This window comes from Apodemus sylvaticus, chromosome 21 (assembly GCF_947179515.1).
Source record: "Apodemus sylvaticus chromosome 21, mApoSyl1.1, whole genome shotgun sequence".
In the NCBI taxonomy this organism is placed as follows: domain Eukaryota; kingdom Metazoa; phylum Chordata; class Mammalia; order Rodentia; family Muridae; genus Apodemus; species Apodemus sylvaticus.
In genome coordinates, this window is record NC_067492.1 from 5,264,194 (window position 1) to 5,282,350 (window position 18,157).

The following is an 18,157-nucleotide window of genomic DNA, read 5'->3' on the forward strand; positions in this document are numbered from 1 at the left end:
TCGCTTTTCTATTGCTATGACAAACACCATGACTTAAGGGTTTAATTTGGGGCTCACATTCCAGAAGGTTAGAGTCCAGGACCATCATAGCATGGAGCACAGCAGGGAACGTGGCAGCAGGCAAACACTGGAACAGCAGCTGGGAGCTTACGTCTGAGCCACAAGCTTGAGGCAGAAAACTAACTGGGAATGACATGGGCTTTTGAAACCTCAAAACCTGCCCCCAGTGGCATGCTTCCTCCAAGGCTCCACCCCCTAATCCTTCCCAAGGAGTTCTACCAGCTGGGAGCCAAGCGTTCAGATACAGGAGCCTCTGGAGGCTGTTCTCATTCAAGCCACCACAAACTGTCACAGACACCGATGCTTCTCGGGGCGAACACTCAGGGTTTGGCCTCCGGGAGGTCTCCAGCCAGCCAGCCATCCTCAGCCAGGGCCAGGCTGCTTGCTAGCCGCAGCAGAGCCATTGAGCAGTATTGAGGGTGCTCCTGGCTACGGCTCCCATAGCGACAATGTATATGCGGCTGAGTGGGTGACTGTGTGTGCTGGCTGGGTTTTGTCACGCTGACACAAGCCTAGACATATCTGGGAAGATTGAATCTTAATTAAGGAACTGCCTGTGCAAGACTGGCCTGTAAGAAAGGCTGTGGGATGTTGCCTTGATTAATGATTGATGTGGGAGGGCCCTGCTCACAGTGGGTGATGCCACCCCTGAGAAGGTAATCCTGAGTTGTATGAGAAAGCAGGCTGAGCAAGCCACGAGAAATAAGCCAGTAGGTGTCGTTCCTCCATGGTGTCTACTTCCGTTTTTCTCTCCAAGTTGCTTTCGGCTGTGGTGTTTTATCACAGTAATAGAAACCTAAGACAGTGTAGAACAGTGTGTAGGAAGAACCTGTGAGCATGACCTATCACACAATCAAGCTGATTACAGACTCCTGACTGAGCACCAGTGTGATATGTATATGAGGTGTGAGTTTTGGGATACTCTTCAGGAACAAGATGGCAATGGCTATGTCTGCTATTGATTTCCCAGTGATTACCCACACTCAGGAGGCCCTCCCCAGGTTGGATCTGTTAAGATTCTGCTATAGGAGAAGGGAGTAGGGAGGGTCCCTGGGACCCCCTTTAAGATTCCAGCTGTCTAGATCTGTGCCTCACTCCCCCTTCCCCAATGCCCTGCATGGTCATCGAGAAGTTCCAGAATGTGTGAAGGGTGGAAGGTTGACTGGTTGACTGGTGAAGGGTGAAGGATTGATAGGTTGACTCCCTACTGTGGGGCTCTCAGGAAATCATCTCCCACGTGGAGACGGGACCTTTCAGTGATGCATCTGTGTCACCCATGTTCTTGTAAGTCACCCCAATAAATTCACTGGTTCTCAGAGCTAGATTTAGGTAAAACTGGCTCTTTGGCCTATAAGGTCAATGCCCAATCTGGGGTGTATAAACATTTGTTCACATCTCCCCAGAAAAAGTTACACACTGTGTGTGTGTGTGTGTGTGACATGAACAGACATCTGCTTAGTCTCTTGTTGAGTGACTAGGCTCTCTGCTAGAGCTTCCTCCTGCTTCTTGAACCCCCACGTGTACACAGTGCCTGGCACCGCTCTTCTGTTCATAAGAGTGCCCCAGATGCCTCTCCAGTACATCTGCATTGACTGGTGAGCATGTAGGCAGGGCAAAATTTTTTGTTCTGAAAACGGAACCAAGTGAATTCTTTTCTGCTCCCTGAGACGCCCTAGGACAGAACTGCCAGCAAAGAAAACATGATTTAAGCTCTCTGATAACACCTGAGACACATGGGGGGGGGGGACCTGCAGGTGGGGTCCTAGCAGTTTCCCTATAGCATGTATTCTAGTGCCATGGCCTGAAGACATCTGGAGAGGTGAGGGCTCCCTCTCCAACCACAGGGGCGGGGGTGGGGGGGGTGGGGAGCTCAGTAGCTCTTAGCAGCAGCAGCCAGGCAGTCCCAGTCAGGTACTTATACTTCCTGAAGCAGCAGCCCCTGTGAAGCAATCACACATTCCGTGATTCAGAGGCCGCAGCTGTGCCTACATCCCAATTACTGCAGCATAACCCACTCTCTCTCATCATCTCAGTGGCTTCGTGCTCCAAACTCCAACTGGTGGGAAAGACACTGGGTTGAGGAGGCGAGCCTGGCCCCTGAGTACACTGCTGTGGTGGACTCTGTGCACACCTCACGGTGCCTCTGAGCCTCAAGACTCCTCACTGCGGTGGGCAGCACAGCAGTTATCACCAGGCACCTTGGGTGCTGCCATGTGAAGGAAATTGCCTTCGCCCTTACCAGCAGCACTTCCCACACATGCCAGGCAGGCAGAGGGCAGGCCCCGGGGCGCCACAGACGTGATAGCGTTAGTCCTGAGCTGCGGGACCCTGGCTATAGAGGCAGCAAACCTGAGAAGGGTGGCTGTGTGCATTATGGGAAAAAGAGAGAGGGCAAGACCACACGCGTCCTTGCTGGGGACAACGTCATACTTTTATCTATGTCTGCTTGGCAAGAGAGGCTGGAATGCGATCCTGAACAGATCACGTGGCCAGGGCTTAAATCCAACAGCCAGCTCTGACATTTCAGTCCTGTCTGCCATGCTTCTGAGGCAGGCCTGCTCCAGGGCTAAACACTCGCTCTTCACCCTGCTTGGGTAAGAGAGGGCCCAGGCTTCTTTAGCAAGTGGCAAAACATCTGGATTCCATATCACTACCTGGGAAAGGCAACACAGCTGGATCTGTAGGCTCACAGGAGCCAGCGTCCTTGTCTACTGTGTAAGCCACAAGGCCCCTGAAACCGCCGTTCTTTTGCTTCCTGGGAAGGCTCAGCATCTCCCCAAAGGATGTGCCCTTGGCCTCTCAGTGCAAGCCCCAGCTCCACGCCCCGCAGAGCCAGGAAGTATATTCCTTCTGACTGCTGTTCTGTCCCGTGGTTCCCCCTGCATGATCCTAAGTGGTGAACACCAGACACATGCTGGGGCAGAACTGGGGGAAATGGCTATAAGTGACATGAATTCACTGGGTAAGGAGCACCCCGTTTTCATTACTATTCTTTAGCTGGTGGTAACAAACTTCCGTTGTCCTTGGGGTTTAAATGAGGATGCTAAGACAAATATGGTGGCACGTGTCTGTCATCCTAGCACTCAGGAGGTAGGCACAGGAGGATTGCTTTAAGTTCAAAGCCATCCTGAGCTATAGAGCAAGACTTTGTGTCAACATAGAAAAGTCAAAAATTAATACTCTTTTTAAACCCATTGGTGGGAACTTTAGATAAGATGGCTGGAAGATCTCTGCTGTGGCCTCGGATGCTGTCTGAGAACACATTTAGTCCTCTGGTTGGGGGAAGCTAGACATCTACTAATCTGATACATTCCAAGATGTTTCATATGTTTGTAGCAAGGTGTTAGGTCGGTCACAGAAGTAGGCAAGAAATGGCGGTTTACAGGGCTAAAGATAGCCCAAAATAAGTCGTGATTAGGCTCTGAACATACAACACCCCAACTTTTCTAGTCATGGAAGTTCTTATCGGTTAAACAGCCCTATAAAGGATCAATCAGTGGAAAGTGATTCTTTCCAGGAAGGAACTCTTGTTCCTAGAGGAATGGACGGTAGAGGCTGTGATCTAAACCCTTCCTGCGGTCCTGCCGACCTTCTAATAATTTAGCTCCTACAGAAGTTACCATCCGAGGGGCTCCATGTCTGTGGGTCTCCTCTCCCTCCTGTGTACAAAAGCCCTTCGTGCTGTGTGTTCAGAAAGGGAGAAAGAATACCACTCATAGGAAATTAAGAACAAGTGCCAGGGAAGCACCGTTTGCAAATTAAGCAGGTTGTCCACAGAGAGGGCCGCCCCGAAGACGCCTGCGTCTCAGGCGGCATTTATTTTTCATGGGCTTTTATTATTCTGCGGCTTTAGATTCGACTGCTGTGTGTCCATCTGTCACAGGTGACTGGGCTGTTTGGAAGGAAGCTGGTAGGAGGCACCCTCCCACACAGCCCTATCTAAGGACCAAGAAGGATTTGCTAAGACATACTAAAGACAAACCCAGAAATTATCTGCCTCCAAGAACCGGAGCAAAGGCATTTTAGGGACCTTCCTGAGTGGGCACAATAATGAGAATTTAAGACCTTCGGAACTGGATGGGAAGTAAGCCAATATATAAGAGACTAAGTTTTTTTTTCATCCATGCCCTTCCAGGTATTTCATATCCAGCTCATTCGTGTGTGTGTGTGTGTGTGTGTGTGTGTGTGTGTGTGTGTGTGTGTGTGTGAGTGTGTGTGTGTGTGTGTGTGAGTGTGCGTGTGCGTGTGCGTGTGAGTGTGTGTGTGTGTGTGTGAGTGTGCGTGTGCGTGTGCGTGTGCGTGTGCGTGTGTGTGTGTGTGTGTGTGTGTGTGGATGTAGGGTATCTTCAACTGTATTCCACCCTTATTTTTGAGATGGAGTCTCACTGAATCTGGAGCTCATAAATGACTCACTGGCCTGAGAGCCCCAGGGATCCTCCTGCCTCCACCTCCCCAGCACCTGGATTACTGTGCCTGGCTTTCCTCATGGACGCTGAAGAGCGAGGTCAGAGCCTCAGGCTACGGCAAGCTCTTCAGCAGAGCCATCTTCCCGGCCCCCAGATGCCTTGTGTCAGTTTCCCGTGCGTTCCTGCAGGCGTGCACTCAAGAAGTCCTAGTTGAGCACACACACACACACACACACACACACACACACACACACACACGACAGCTCTCCTATTAGAAAGGGAAACAACACCAGGGCGATTATGATCCAGCGTCCAACAACACCAAACAGCCTGCAAATTCTTGGCAATTATAAGTAAAATTGCCACACACAAACAGTTATGGCCCAGTTTTTGTGTGACTTCAAGCTCTCATTTTTTTTTGTAGCAAGAACAAAAAGATACCTTGATGTAGATTTGCCAGGCAACACGGTAATGTGTATGGAATGTTTTTGAGACACCACCAAACTGTCTTCCAGATGGCTGTATCCTTTTGCATTTCCACCAGAACCTTAGGAGAGCTCTGACTCTGTCCAGTTCCCAACACCAGCTGTGTTATCCACATTTCTTACAGTGTAGCTCTCTCGGTAGGTGGTACAGTGTCTCGGGTGAGGATCGAGCCTGGCACTGTAACCGGGCAATAATGAATCTAGCCCTCTTCCTATAGGTACTGCATTTCTTGGTAGTATTCCAGCACAACCTTGGGGTGCCCTTAGCTGGAATTTTAATAGAGAACTCCATTAACAATCAACTGTGAGACACCAGAAGCTTCTGCAGGTGAGTTTTTATACAAAAAAAAAAAGGCTTCTGGACATTTTGAGCTTTGTGTATGCACAATGTCGCCCAGACGGGGCAGGGTGGGCAGTGCTCTCTGCAGACCTGGCTATGATGCTACTTTCCTGGGGACCTCGGCCTGTGCATCATGGGAAGCCAGTTCAGAAGAGACTGCTGTGATTCAGAGAGAGAAGGGCAGCTCAACGACCCTGGAGGCGGACAACAGTTTCCCTCTGTGCAAAGTACGAGTCCTTTTGCTTCTCTTTTAATGGCCTTCTCCTTAACTATTTGAGAACACGACTTTGATGGCTCAGAACATCCCAGCACAGAGGCAGGGCTGATTGAGTAAGATGCTGAGATGGGGGCTGCACCCATCTCCCACCCGCGCCCCCACAGGTCAGCTCTCTCCGTTGAGTCTATATCTTCTGTCTTCAGAACCTATCTCCTCCTACGAGGTTCACTTTCTGCCGGTGTAAACTCCATCGCATCACCAAATGACCCGGCCAGTTGTTTCCCCGCCTCGTTCTGCTCTGGCCCTCTCCGCTGCTGTCTTTCGCTGAGGTTCTCTGAGCTCTTCTTCCTCCAGGGTTTAGACATTTGCAGAGGAGCCCCGCCCCCTTCTGCACACCTGTACTCAGCCTAGCTAGTACATTGTTTTATCTTTGCCTGTCCTACCCTCAAGCAAAGGCCTATGGACTTGACATACTGCCCCCTCCTGAAGGAAACTTCTAGAATGTAGTTCAGGTGAAGGTGAGGAGATACAAGGACATGGCTGCTGTCTAATCTGGAGAAAACGGGGTCAGGAAGGGGACGTGGTCCTAGTGCACCCGTACTAAGGATCCCAGAGGACAGGGAAACAGGGGATAGAACTGGCCAAATGGTCTCTTTCCCGGTAGGACCCTGACTCGGTCTCTCTGCCTCCCATCTCCATCACCACAGAAACCAGTCTTTAACAATGGATAGTGTCTTAGTTAGGGTTTTATTGCTGTGAACGACACTATAACCAAGGCAAGTTTTATAAAGGACAACATTTAATTGGGGCTGCCTTACAAGTTCAGAGGTTCAGTCCAGTATCATCCAGGTAGTTACATGGCAGCATCTAGGCAAGGCGTGGTTCAGGAGAAGCCGAGAGTTCTACATCTTCATCTGAAGGCAGAATACTCACTTCCTGGCAGCAAGGATGAGGGTCTTTTTTTTTTTTTTTTGGATTTGGTTTTTTTTTGAGACAGGGTTTCTCTGTGTATCTCTGGCTGTCCTGGAACTCAGTCTGTAGACCAGGCTGGCCTTGAACTCAGAAATCTGCCTGCCTCTGCCTCCCAGAGTGCTGGGATTACAGGCGTGTGCGCTGCCACCACCACCCAGCAAGGATGAGGGTCTTAAAGCCCATGCTCACAGTGACACATTTACTCCAACAAAGGCCACACCCACTCCAACAGGGCCACACCTTCTAATAGTGCCACTCCTTAGGCCGAGCTTATACAAGCTATCATAAACAGGCTTCAGGGAATATCAGTCCTCAGATCCACAGACTCCTCACACCCTTCAGACATCAGAACAGCTGCGTCCTCTCCAGAGATGCCCTGAGTTTGGAAGCAGGCAGGAACCTGGATGGAGCTCAAATGAAAGCAACTGGAAACCACGGATCTGCCAGAAACATTTCCCAGGTAAAGAAAGGGGGCTCGCGGGAGACCCGCGATCAGAAAAATACAGCACTGTTTCATGTCAGCACCCACTGAGTGGGGGGTGTTAACAAAACCAGGCTGAGTGTTACCTGAATCCAGAGAATGCCAGGGCTCGTCACCCAGTAGGTAATAAGCCACATTACAGGCATTCATTGCTTAATGTTGCGTCTATTGTTAAGCGGAGCTATTTCCGATTTTTTCTCACGGGGACAAGGTTGCTACAGCCCTCTTGGCATAAATTGCAGTGTTTTTCTTCTCAGCTATTTCCTCAGGCAAAGGCCTCAGGTCTCAGCGACAGTGACATTTGCCGACAGCAAACCCTCACGCTCCTTTGAAATCTGAGTAGATCCTTTCCTAAAGGAACTTCTGGGTGACCTTGTGGAGCCCAGCCACTCACTGTGGTCACCAGGACACTCGGTGACACTAGGCCGTGTCCTTCAGTGCTAGGCGACAGCTCATGCTTCCGAGTGGCTCCTGCACAAGAAGACAGGGGGTTTGCACAGCGGACGAGCTGGCTGGAGGCCTGTCAGCGCTGCCAGCCCAGGGGCCATACTTAGCCCTTTTCCTGCCTCTCCACAGGGTCCATGTCATCTTTGGCCCTCAGGATGGGAGAGTCTGACACCGACTCTGGAACTCAGCTCTTCACAAAACACAAGAGAAGAAAATTTCGGTTTTTTTTTTTTTTTTTTTTTTTTTTTTAATTTTTAAGACAAGGTCTCACTACCTAGTTCAGGGTAGCCACAAACTGAAGCACTCCTGCTCCAGGCTCTCTAGTGCTGGAATTACAGACATGTGCTACTCCATTTGGCTTTTATTTATTATTTATTACGTTTTTAGTTTTGTTTCAGCTGAGCAATATTTGTCTATTTGGCTTTTGGTCTTTGGTTTTTCTTTCTTTCTTTTTTTTTTCTTTCTCTCTCTCTCTTTTTTTTTTTTTTTCTGAGACAGGGTTTCTCTGTGTAGCCCTGGCTGTCCTGGAACTCACTCTGTAGACCAGGCTGGCCTCGAACTCAGAAATCTGCCTGCCTCTGCCTCCCAAGTGCTGGGATTAAAGACATGAGCCACCACCGCCCGGCCGGCTTTTCTTATACTTTATAATTAAATATTTACTTAATGAGACAGATGAAGAAAGTAGTTCCTAAAATAAAGTCCCGGGAGAGCCTGTGTATGCCCCAGAACAGGCTAGACAGAAATTCTGAGTCAGCTGCTTGCAATTTGAGTGACACTGTGTGACATCTGCAGCCACTCTGGACCTATAAAATGGAGACACAAAATAGAAGCAAACACTGAAGGTCTCGTGTGGTTCAGTGAGAGAACCAATCAGAGGCAAAGCGCTCCCACGCTACCTTGTCAGCTGAGGCCCCTCAATCTTCCTGCCAAGGTTATCAGCCTTCACTGCCCTCTCGTGCCAAGGAGCTCTGCGCTCAGCCATCCTGTTACCAAGACTGCCTTGATCCCAGGTCCCACAGGGTAGGAGAGAACTGACTCCTGCAATTTGTCCTTTGACCTCCACATGTGTGCTGTGGCACGTTTATACCACACACAAACATACACAAGGAAATAAATGTAATTTAAAAAAAAAAAGATCATCATGCTAATCGTATTTTTTTTCTCTCTTGAGACAGGGTCTTGCCTCAAACATGCTGTGCAGCCAGTACTACCCGGAATTCTTACCGTCCCACATCCATCCCCCAAATGCTGGGATTACAGGTGTGTGCCAGCACGCCTTCTTTACCAGTGCTGGGATCAAGTGCAGGGCTTCAAGCACGCTAGGCAATCACTCCAATTCAGCTGGGTCCCAAGTCCTCTGGTTGTAACTTAATTAAATGTTATACGCGTCCATGAATTATGAATGCAAGGAAAAAAGAACAGCCAGCGTTGTTTTTACACAGAAGCAACAGGAAGGCAGTGAGAAGACGTGATGAAGCTTGGTTGTTAAGATAAATCTCAGACGGGGGGAGCCTGAGGCATAGGGAGACGGTGGAGAAGCACTGAGGACTCCAGACTGCCCGAGAGCCCTGGACGCGCACCTTCAAACCCTTGCTCCACGTCAAGGAATCCTGGACTAAAACATTTGCTTGGATGATGGACTGCATTTCTGGCAAAAAGTGGGAGTGTTTGGAACTCCAGGGGGGGGGGGGCTCGGCTCGTCCTCCAAGATGAGACCTCTCAGTCTACCAGTAGATGGGTACTCATGGGTGAAGTAAAAAGCTGACTTTAGGGTGAGGATGCAGCTGAGCGAGCCACCCCTTCAGTCAACAGGCATTCTCTCTCTCTCTCTCTCTCTCTCTCTCTCTCTCTCTCTCTCTCTCTCTCATTAGATATTTTTTTAATTTACATTTCAAATGTTATCCCCTTCCCCTGCCCACTAACTCACCTACCCTGGGGCATCTAGCCTTCACAGGACCAAGGGCCTCTCCTCTCATTGATGCTCGACCAGGCCATCCTCTGCTACCCATGTGGCTGGATCCATGGATCCCTCCATGTGTACTCTTTGGTTGGTGGTTTAGCCCCTGGGAGCTCTGGAGGTACTGGTTGGTTCATATTGTTATTCCTCCCATGGGGCTGTAAACCCCTTCAGCAACTTGAGTCCTTCCTCTAGCTCCTCCCTTGGGAACCCTGTGCTCAGTTCAATGGTTGGCTGACAGCGTCCCCCTGTATTGTATTTTCATGGTGCTGAGGATTGAGCCAAGGCCTCAAACCTAACAGGCGAGAACCCTTCCACCCAGCCCCACTACCTGCCCTCTTTCTGTATTTTGAAATAGGGTCTCACTAAGTTGCCCGGACTGGCCTTGAACTTGCACTCCTCCAGCCTCTGCCTCTTGATTGGCTGAATGACAGGCTTTAGCGGACCACTGTGCTGGTTCCGTTCATGTTGGATGAGAAGTTGTCACAGGACTTGGCACTCACTAAATGTTAGTTCTTTCTCCCACCCACTCCCTGCACCTTGAAAAGCTGGATTTAGTTTTAACACCCAAATGCCACCGGGTCCTTTGACATTTCGCCAGTCAGCGCGCACGACTGGGTGTCTTCATGTGCCCCCACCAAACCAGTGCTATTTGCAGAGAATTTACCGAACCTTGAAATGTTGAGGCCTAACACATTTCCACTGTGGAGGTGTGTGAGTACCTCGCTCCACAGCAGCAGAATCTGGGCCTGAGGAAGGCGTGGAGCCGAGAGCTCATGTGTGGTCACTGCATTCTAATGGTGGTGAGCTTTGTGAGGCCAGGGCTAATCTTCCTGTGCCCCTCAAATCTGGAGCAGCAGAATCAGTTGTTCTTTTCCTACTTAGAAGTCAAGGAGTGGGGGGAAGGAAGAGAGGGAGGTTGGTTGGTTAATTGACTTGCTTGAGTCCTTACCACCAGTTAATAGAAAAGACAGGGAGGGGCAAGTGCTTGCACTGAGGGCCTCCTCGGCCTTGGTTCCTTGGGGATGACTTCTTCCCAAGAACTCAAGAGAGCCTTCTGGCCACACAAATGCCTTGAATGTTGATGTACATTGCACATGTGTGTGTATGTGTACATGCCAAGACCAGCTGCAAATCCCATCCGAGCCCTTTGGCAAGAGAAGCCATGGAAACAAGCCCATGTGGGGGACAGTTTGAGGCTGAGGTAAAACTCAGGGCCTCCTCAGAAGCTCCCCAAAATAGGAATCCAGCAGGGTCTTCTCGGTCTGTCTGAACCCTCTCGGCTTCCTGTGCCCCTGTGCACTAGCTGTGGCTAAAGCACTCAAGAGACACGTAGGGAGGGTGGCTAGGAACTGGGACTAGACTGTCTTCTTTCTGCCGGATGCTGGCAGAACTACAAACATCAGCTTGCACTGAGGCACAAATACAGTTGGCTGCAGACACAAAAGACTCATGAGATGGGGGGCTAGAAAAGGGGAAATCATTTGAAATGTAAATAAAAAATATATCGAATAAAAAAAAAAAGACTCATGAGATACCGTTGTCTCTCCAGGACCAACCCAGGAGCCTCTGGGACCAAAACATCATAAAGACTCACCAGGAAAAGCCACTGTGGCCAAACACGGCTGAGACTCGGACTCGACGGTACTGTTCAGGATAACAATTACTCCAGGGTGGGAGGGGAGGGCAGGGTGCCCACGGGAGGGCTCGTGACCCTGAGTCAGAAGGAAAGCCACACACTCACTTGTCATTGTTCCTGTGCTGCCTGACGTCAGTCCCTAGGTAGGACTGAAATTCCATCTGAGCCACCCACAGGTCTGCCCAGTGCTTCCCTTCCCGGTCCCCTCTACAGCATGAGTCCCTGATGTGGTGTGGAGGGTAGGGGTCACTGAGTATCAGGAAGACTGGGGGTGCTGCTGCTGCAACCAGAAAGGACATGGCTGCCCCTTGCTCTGGACCTGGCAGAGCAGGAAATGGGATGAACCGTGGCTGTGTTTTTGTTTTCTAGTTGACTCTTGGTGCCCAGCAAGAAACTCTTCAGACACTGCGAGCTTCTGGCAGCTCAGGGAGGGACTGAGAGTAAAGCCAAGGCTCCAGGAAGCCAAGAGCATAATGGTGACCACGTGCTCCAAAGTCAACACTGTGCAGGCAAGAATACGGGAGTGGGGCTGCGGCTGAGAGGACTTGGGTGGCATCTGAGCTCTGTCCTTGCTGCTCAGAGCCAGGTTCTTACAAATAATGTACCATTATGCAGGATTCATCTTAGCTGAAACTAGAGCATACTGTACCCATGGGTTTTTGGGCTTCGGCTCTCGGGAGAACTGGGGGTAATTCCTTCGTGGTTCTCTATAGAAAGAGTAGCCATGGGGCTCTGTGCTTACTGAACTGTGGGGCGCAGCACTCTACAGACAGTTCACAGCTGGCAGGATGGAGAGGTTATAGCAGCTAAACCTGGGCTAAAGGTATGGTGTTCCCTTAGCCACAGGGGTAAAGAGCCTAGAATACCATTGATAAGCCCAGAAGCCATCCCAGCAACAAGCCTAAGCCCTCCCCTCCCCCCCAGGCCTACCTTCTGTAATGTTTCCTTCAGATGCATGAGGTGGCCATGTGAGTGCCTTGTCTCCATGGTAGGCTGTTGTACTGGCTGGCTTTGTGTCAGTTTGACACAGGCTGGAGTTATCACAGAGAAAGGACTTCAATTGGGGAAGTGCCTCCATGAGATCCAGCTGTGGGGCATTTTCTCAGTTAGTAATCAAGGGGCACCCATTGCGGGTGGTGCCATCCCTAGGCTGGTAGTCCTGGTTTCTATAAGGAAGCAAGACAGTAAGAAACATCCCTCCATGGCCTCTGCATCAGCTCCTGCTTCCTGACCTGCTTGAGTTCCAGTCCTGACTTCCTTTGTGATGAACAGCAATGTGGAAGTGTAAGCTGAATAAACCCTTTCCTCCCCAACTTGCTTTTTGGTTGTGATGTTTGTGCAGGAATAGAAACCCTGACTAAGATAGATGTCTAGCCGCCTTCCTGCATAAGGAGTTGAGGGGTTCTGTGCATAGCTGTGCATGAGTTTGTGTGTGCTTATGCATGTGTTGTATGTGTTTGCATGTGTGTTCTGATCTGCCCCACAGCAGCAGCAGCACCGGGGGCAAGCCAGGTGATGTCCTGTTTGTAGCTAACGAACAGAGCAAGGCTGGCCGGCTAATTAAGACTCATTCGTGTCCGTCTCCTGAGAAGCAAGTGGCCGTGTGGCTGGCATGGAAAACAATTAACCCCACTTGAGTTCGGAAGCTGATGTGAGTTGAGAGCTCATTTCCCTTCTGGAGTCACTAATTAATGATTCCCTTCCTTCCCCGCCCTGGCTCCCTCCGGCTTCTTTAGCTGGCAGCCTTGCTTGTCATTCAGCACTACTCCTGGCTGGCAGCGGAAGGCAGACTTGGAAACATATCAGAGGGAGCGGCCACTGTGCCCCGGGACGCTGACATCTGTTTCTGTTCAGGCGCTTCTTTCGCTCAGAAGCGTATCACAGCCTGATGACTGTGAGGAGCTATCCTGAGAGATGTCAGCCGGCAACCCAGAGGCACTGAAAATAGAAATGACTGTGGCTTTTGCTTGGCAGGGTGAGGCATGTGGGTTTTAATGAGAAAACCCAGAACACGCTGGGTAAACGAGAGGCCTCTGCCTGCATGCGTGTGGACCTCGGGACTAGAGACAATGCTGGAGGCTTGTAATTACCTTCGCCAACAGCTGCCTTGAGCTGACCTGGCTGTTTGCAAATACAGTCATCTTTATTTGTGCTGTTTCCAAATTGCTGCTCGGTGCCCCTGTACCTTTCTCCTTGTGTGTGTAGTTATGGCCTTGAAATTCCTCTCAGGTTGATGTGAAAACACAGCTTACAAGGAGTTCTGCCGGGGGCCTCCCCAGGGATGCAGCACATCCCACAGGGACAGGGGACCAGAAGACTACGGCATAAGACCAAGGAGCAAGCAGGCAGAGGGCTCAGTGCCTATGCATGTTCAGAGGGAAATGCTTATTTCCTCTGATATATATATAATCACTCAGGACTCTCCGCTGGTTGAAAGAGTGACCAGAGGTCAAGCAGGAAGGAATTAAAAAATTAATGATGTGAGGTGTGTGTGTGTAGATAAATAGGTTGTCAGGTAGGTGAATGCGTAAATAGACACACAGACATGAGGACGAATGGATGAGAGGAATTTTGAGATGAACAAAGAGACTCAATCAATCATTTGTTCATGTATTGAATTTTTTGCCCATGCTCGTCCAGAAGAGTTTGGAAGAGAGAATCATTAAGTTTGGAAAACAAGGAGGTCCATCAGAATGAGTCCCCCATTTGGGGACAGAGATGGGTCACTCAAATTTACCATGTCTCAGTTCAGTTAACACTTATTTGGCCCTGACTATCGGATACTTTGAAAACGAGACGAGAGCGTGTAGGTGTGCACTTATGGAGGCTGAAGTCAGAGCTCTCCTTCCAGCTTTATTCTGTCCCCGCATCCCCTCTACCGTTATGTGGGTTCTGGGAATCTAAATCAGGTTGTCAGGCCTACCTGCTTGCCAAGCCAAGCAGGGAGTTCTGTCTGTGCACTATTTTAGGTCTTCTAGGGAGGACGACGGCAGATGACCTCAGTGCTGCCAAAGATTTTACCATTGCTGTGACTACAGTTTTACTGCTACATTCAGCATTTTTCCCCTCACACTGCATAGCTCCACTTAAGTACTGTGGACAAGCCGTTTGTTTGCAGACTCTTCTTTTTCTAGGTTTTTTAAAAATAACACCACATATGGCCGCTACCAAGGAGTTGCGATGACCAAGATTATTGCCTATCTTATCATAACGAATATACCGACTCGGGTGGTGACTTTATCTCCCCTCTGGCCTTAAAGCTGAGTGTCTTCTGTCTTATAAGCTTTTGGATGAGCTCTTCACTAAGGAGTTCTCAGTGCGGTCTAGCAGCCCTTTGCTGGTGCTCCCAGAACTATGTCAGAATCCTTTAATGAGCTGTACCAATCTTAGCTAGTGTCAGAAAGCTGAACATTCCAAGGTGGTCTGGAATTTTCTTATCATTGAGATAGGAAGAGCATGTTTGTCTTAGGGTTTGCCTGCTATGAGCAGACACCATGACCAAGGCAACTCTGAGGACAACATTCAATTGGGGCTGGTCATAGGGTCACAGGTTCAATCCATTATCGAGGAGGGACCACGGCATCATCCAGGCAGGCATGGAGCAGGAGGAGCTGAGAGTTCTACATCTTCATCCAAAGGAAGCCAAGGAGGAGACTAACTCTTCCTCACTGGGCGAAGCTTCAGTCACACCCCCATAGTGACACTCTTCCTCCAACAAGCCACACCTCCTAACAGTGCCACTTCCTATGGGCCAAGCACATTCAAACCACCACAATGTTCTTGCATATAATTTGGCAGTGAAAATTATACTTAATATTCAATAAAAACCAGGCTGGGGGACATAGGAATACTATCTCAACAACAAAGGAGGATTTTATTCATTGATTTGGTTTTTTGTTTGGTTTTTGTTTGGTTTGGTTTGGTTGGTTGTTTTTGTGGAAAGAGATAAAGAACGGAATTACGTCGGAAGTGCATTACTGATGGCGAGATGGACTGAGTAATTGCTAGTCTCATAACTGAGACTGTGGTGAGACACACCCGTGATCCAAGTGCTTAGAAATGACAGAGGAAGGCTGAGGGTTTAATGCCAGACCCAGTTTTTTAAATTTTTAAAATAAAATAGGGAGACTATAAGACCTGTGATGGATGTTAGGTGTTTTCTTTCCTGATTCCTTTTTAAAAACAGAGTCTCACTAAGTAACCCTGGCTAGCCTGGAGCTCACCATGTAGATCTGGCTTGCCTCAAATTCAGAGGTCCTTCTGGCTCTCTGCCTCTTGAGTCCTGGGATTAAAGGCGTGTGCCACCACACCCACCTCCCAGTTTGTAGTAAATAAACCAATGCCATGCTCATAGCTAGAGAGAGGGTTCTTGCTGTCATCATGCCTGCTGTGCTAGCATGTCTGGTGGGTAAGACAAGAATCTTGGGAATGCCTCATCTTGCTGGCCTTTACCACACAATTAGCTGGGGGGTAAGAGAGAATAGCTTCTTCTCCCTCACACACCCCTGGCACTGATAATGAAAGGCAATAGTTAGAAGATTTGTTCTTAAGTCTATAAAGAATGTCTTCCTTGTGTCCTCCTGACAATTATTTCCAAAAAGATGCAAAATGTCAGGTTTCTAATCCAGGGACTTAAAGGGCAGGATTTATCTCTGTGATAGAACTGGGATGTAACCCAGTGATACCCTCAGACCAGGTAAGCTAGCATGAGGTATAAAGTAATCACCAGACAAGAAATGTGTTCCTTTTCAAGCTGACTCATTCTTCCTTTGGTCTCTGCTGAGTCCATGCATGTACAGAACTATTAGTTCATCTGTAAGGCTGCATCCATGTTCCATGCGTGTACAGAACTATTAGTTCATCTGTATGGATGAGTATGTGTGTGCTATTAGTTCATCTGTATGGCTCAGTCTATATGTGTGCACATGCACAACTATTAGTTCATCTGTATGGCTCAGTCTATATGTGTGCACATGCACAACTATTAGTTCATCTGTATGGCTCAGTCTATATGTGTGCACAACTATTAGTTCAAATGTATGGCTCAGTCCACGTGTGTACAGAACTATTAGTTTATCTGTAAGGCTGCATCCATGTTCCATGTGTGTGCAGAACTATTAGTTTATCTGTATGGCTGTGACTGTGTGTGTGTGTGTGTGTGTGTGAGTGTGAGTGTGAGTGTGTAGAACTATTAGTTTATCTGTATGGCTGTGACCGTGTGTGTGTGTGTGTGTGTGTGTGTGTGTGTGTGTGTGTGTGTGTAGAACTATTAGTTCATCTGTATGGCTGTGACCGTGTGTGTGTGTGTGTGTGTGTGTGTGTGTGTATAGAACTATTAGTTCATCTGTATGGCTGTGACCGTGTGTGTGTGTGTGTGTGTGTGTGTGTGTGTGTGTGTGTGTGAGTGAGTGTGTAGAACTATTAGTTCATCTGTATGGCTGTGACCGTGTGTGTGTGTATAGAACTATTAGTTCATCTGTATGGCTGTGACCGTGTGTGTGTGTGTGTGTGTGTGTGTGTGTGTGTAGAACTATTAGTTCATCTATATGGCATGCTTCTCACTTCCCCACACAGCTAATGAAAACAATGAAAATGCACTTATGGGATTTTAGTGATGATCTCAAGTCCCTTCTATGAGACTGGGGTTTTTCTTTCTTTTTTTTTTTTCCTAAAGGAGCTCCGGCAAAGTTTTATTAAAGGAAAACTTTCTTGTTTACTTCTCAGCAGTCTGTCTGGCATGCTTCTAATAATATCAGAATCACCTGGGTCAGTGATAGCCAGTGTGCATACCCTGTAGTATTCCCCACATGCTGTGCCCAGTTCAATGTTATTGCCGCTGTAGTGATGGACACCAGTTTTAGCCAACATGGCACAGTGCTCTATTTCAGATTTCCTCAAAGCTGGGCAGTTGTTGGTGAAGATAACCAACTTCGCTTTGCCTTGTCTGATCATCTTCAGAGTCTGTTTCTACCCCAGCAGGTACTTTCCACTTTTCATAACAAGCTGGATCCTGGAGTTGATCGACTCCAGAGACTTTTTTGTCTTCTCTGCAGCCACCATCTTCCTGCCTTAGGTTCTGGACAAGCTCCAACCAAGACCAGCCGCCGGGGAGCGAGAAAGGGGGTGGGAGGTTATTTCTTAAAGAACTGAAGTAGATGCCATTAGGTCAAGCCGCAAACAAAGAAACAGCATAGAAAAATCAGATGGCCCAGCACTTGAGAGGCAGAGGCAGGTGGATTTCTGAGTTCGAGGCCAGCCTGGTCTACAAAGTGAGTTCCAGGACAGCCAGGGCTACACAGAGAAACCCTGTCTTGAAAAACAAAACAAAACAAAACAAAAAACAAAAAAAAACCAAAAACACAAAAAAACAAAAAAACAAAAAACAAAAACAAACAAACAAAAATCCGACGGGGTCTGGGAAGTGCATGCATTTAACCCCAGTACTGAGGGGTCAGAGGTGGGCAGAGCTCTGTGAGTTTATGGCTGGCCAAGTCTACATGGCGAGCTCCAGGAATGCCAGAACGACATTGTGAGATTCTGTCTGAAAACAACAATAAGAGAGAGAGAGAGATGGAGAGGCAGAGAGAAAGAGACAGATACAGAGACGGAGAGGCAGAGAGTGAAAGAATCTAAGAGAATCGGACAGGAAGCCCCTTCTCTGCTGGGAAGGTAACAGGGCGGGGCTGGCCGGAGAACGTTAGCGCCCTTTTCCTTTTGGCTTGCAGGGGCTCATTTCCTCAGCACTTGTGCATCTGGAAAAAGCATCTCGAGCGATCCTCACAGAAGCCCTGGAGGATGCAGTCTATGCAGTGAGCCTGACTTTGAGGCCAGCCAAGAGTAAGGGCACCTGAGGTCACTCGGTCTGTCCAGCGACAGATTGAGGAGGTTGCTGAGGTTCCACAGAGGTGTCTGTAAGTCTGGCCTTGTCCTACAGGAACAAGCAGAACAGGAAGAAAATGAAGAAAGGGACACCATATCTATCCTGTGACACGCCAGGGTGTGAGAGCCATTGCCCAGAGCATGCCAGCGTGGTCATTCTGCTTCCTGTGACAGACCCGTGTGGAGCCTGAGGGAGGACACCTCTCTACACCAGGGCTCGTGCTCCCTGCCACAATTCAGATATATACAACTAACTAATACATGAGCAAGGCTC

At 48.9% G+C, this 18,157-nt stretch overlaps 1 pseudogene; it reads right to left on the reverse strand.

The window, feature by feature from the left end:
* Nucleotides 1-6,775: 6,775 nt before the first annotated feature.
* On the reverse strand, nt 6,776-17,064 carry LOC127672088 (60S ribosomal protein L30-like; annotated as a pseudogene).
* Nucleotides 17,065-18,157: the final 1,093 nt, after the last annotated feature.